Below are 3,321 nucleotides of genomic sequence, written 5' to 3' on the forward strand. Positions count from 1 at the left end.
AAGCTTTTCAAGCAGCTTTTATTCAGGGTTTCTCACCTTCACACCGCCTATTGTATAAGTCTGAATGTGTGGAAGTTATTTAGAGGAGATGAATCTAGTCCACGGCAGATCAATGCAGCACGTGGATGTAGTAACACAAAGGTTCAGTCACTCTGCTGCTGATATGAAGCAACCAGTGGAAGCTGGAATCACATGATGTCACAGACTTTTTGTTCTTGTGTCCATAAATGTCGTATTTCAGTGTCCAGAGTTTCTTTACAACAGAAGGTTAAGAACAACAAGCAGCGACTGCAGCATTGAAGAAAAACTAAGATTTACTTTTAGGAGTTTCAGTTTGTTTTGAACAATCTTTTAGTCATTTTGCAAAAATTTTAGTTCCTTTTTGGATGAAGTCTCTAAAAATTTTGGACAAGTTTTTGTCATTTTGGTTGAGTTTTGGGTAATTTTGTAGGTTAGGAGACATTTTGGACAAACAGAAACACATCTAGGATTGTTTCTGTGTCACTGACATTAAACTGCTGCAGTCTGACTGTTCACACTGTGAGACATCCCATAATACTGATGCTACCAGCTGCTTACAGAGGAAAAGCAGGGGTTCTGAGTGTCCTCTGACCAGGACCACCACAGTGGATGCATAGTCCTGACAGTGAAGCACGGAGGTGGCAGCATCATGATATGGGGCTGGAGGAAACTTTGAAAAGTGCATTCTGGGTAAACTTTTAAGGCTCAAACTATTTCTAAAACACATTTTAAATTCAGACTGCAACACCTGAATGGATGTAAAACTGATTTAAAATTTGGTGTAAAACATTAAAATCTCCCCAGAATTACTTACCAATTACTTGAACTAAAGAATGATTCAAGATTTCTCCAAAATTAACAGAAATCTGTTCAAAATGACATGAAATTTGTTTACTGACTCAGAAATTCCCCTAAATTCCATAACATAAGACCAAAAATAATTAAATCATGTCCAAACTTTCTCAAAAACATTTAAAATGATTCAATAAAAATATAGAAAAAGAAATGATGCATGAAAGAAACCAGATCCAGTGTTCAGACTGTGACACCTGGATGGATGTAGAACTGATCTGGTGTCAGTTTCTACCAGAACTCAGATGTGTTCTTCCTCCTAAATGTCATGTGTCTATCTGCTGTACTGATGAAGTTCTGAGGCTCAGAAATGATGGAAAAAGTCCATTAAAGTGATAAATCTGGACCCTCCTCTATGGACTTCAAGGACCTGGAACTCTGGAATATTCACAGTCTGAAGGTAGAACTCTGGTCAGTAGATAAAGGTACTGCTGATACAGAACCAGATGCTCTGAGGTGAACTTTTGTTTTTATCTACATGTACTCGGTTCTAAAGGTATTTGTGGTGGCGGTGAGAGAAGGAAAACAAACACTGAGTGCAGACGGATGAAGCCACTTATTGTTCGGCTGTTAATGTGCAGCTGTCAGGAAGGTTCTAACCTACATTTTCTGTTTCCAAGTGGAGCGTTGTGCCAAGTGCACATATTTACATCTGCATTCTGACACACATTAATTCACCCACATACTGAAACACAGATCAGACACTCAGGCAGGTAAATGTGCTTCAGAGGGATCCAAAGGCCTGTACCTGGTGCCACAGTTAACCTACTTACAGAACACATTCATCTGCTCAGACACTGAGGTAACGCAGAAGCTCACACGAATACACAGGAACAGCTGAACAAGAAGGTTCAGATATGCCCAAATGAAGCGAGGCGGGTGTGTTAAATATATAAAAAAAACAACAAAGCAGAACAAGTGTGTGCAATGATTGTAGAGCAAAGGTCGACGTGTGCAAAAGTTTAAAATAGAGCAAAGACTCCGTGAGGACAGACTGTCAGCAAACCGTGTTGAATTTCAATTAGTTTACTTTTCTGCTAAAAGCTGCTTTTAGCTTTAAGCCGACAGTCGTGGTGTCAGTTGTACTCACTCAGACACTCGTTTGTTTAATAGTTACCTGCTGCGAGGGAAGGAAGAGATTAAATCAGCATCTGTATTTCTGTTGTTCTCTCTGAAACAAGAGGCAGAATAATATTTAAATAACAATATGTTCCACTCATCAGGTTCTACTGATGTTAGAGCCTCAACAGTTGGTAGAATGTGACCAAAGACTGGATTTCAGTAGAACCATGGATCCATCCATAGATAGACACTGACAGGAACTTTCTGGATCAACACCAGCCTGGATTAAACATAGTGTAGTGTTGTTGTTGTTTTCATTTTCAAGAACCAATAATTAAAAAATTCAATCATTTAGAACAGCTTGAAACTACTAGGTCAGATTTTATTTTAATTTTTTTTTTAAAGGGTGAAAAACATGTTTACCAGGACATGAGCGAAGGTTAAATCTGTATATTCCAGATTTCAGCTTCAGCTTTGAACTGTTTTCTCTAAATGTCGCAGGTCGAAGCTGATTGATGCCGTTTTTCAGCGCCTGAGTGTGAAATGGCTGTTTGGCAGGTTTGAGCGACAGAAGTGGGTCAAATCGAGCTTCCGGCAGACAAGCGGACTCACATGGTTTGTGTAATGAGGAGCACGAAGGCGTCCGTTAATGTCACCTCTGAGACTGAAGCTGCTTTGTTCTGCTTCACAACAAAAGACCATCAGCACGTGAGATTAGCTGGAGGAGCTCAGACTGGCTTCCACAACAGAATAACACGGTAGACGTTGATCATATAATTTATTTAGGAAAGTCGAACACAAAAGGAACATTTAGTTTGCTACGTTTCCATCTGAAAAGAGAAAGTAAAGCTGCTTTAACATCTGAAAGAAACACATGATTCTAGACACTGATTGGTGAACAGCCCTTTAAAGAGACGCAACTTATGGATATGACATAGTAATAAAATACAAACCACACAATAAACTTTTCTTGCTGTGGGTTAATGATGAAGTTAAAACGTCTCAAATACGTCAGAAACAAAGTCTGAGTGTTTGAATAACAAGACAAAGATGTTGATGCTGAAAATGGGAATGAACAGTGGATGAAGCAGCAGATTGTTAAAGAATGAAAACAGTGTTTGAGCCCTTTAGCTAGAAGACGCCACCTTTTACAACCAGAGCAAAGCATTTCGATTAAACTCAGACATCCATCACATTGTTTTTCTTATTTAAAAAGATTCGCTGCTGCTGTGAAGAAGCTTTTTAAACACAAGAACTGAGATGTACTATGAAGAGTTATAACCTGCTAGATCATCATGGTAAACGATACTGCAGAGCTACATCACCACGGCAACTGATGCTGCAGAACTACATCATCATGGTAACTGATGCTGCAGAACTACATCA

This window comes from Stegastes partitus, unplaced genomic scaffold (genome assembly GCF_000690725.1).
Source record: "Stegastes partitus isolate 25-593 unplaced genomic scaffold, Stegastes_partitus-1.0.2 Scaffold657, whole genome shotgun sequence".
NCBI classification, from domain to species: domain Eukaryota; kingdom Metazoa; phylum Chordata; class Actinopteri; family Pomacentridae; genus Stegastes; species Stegastes partitus.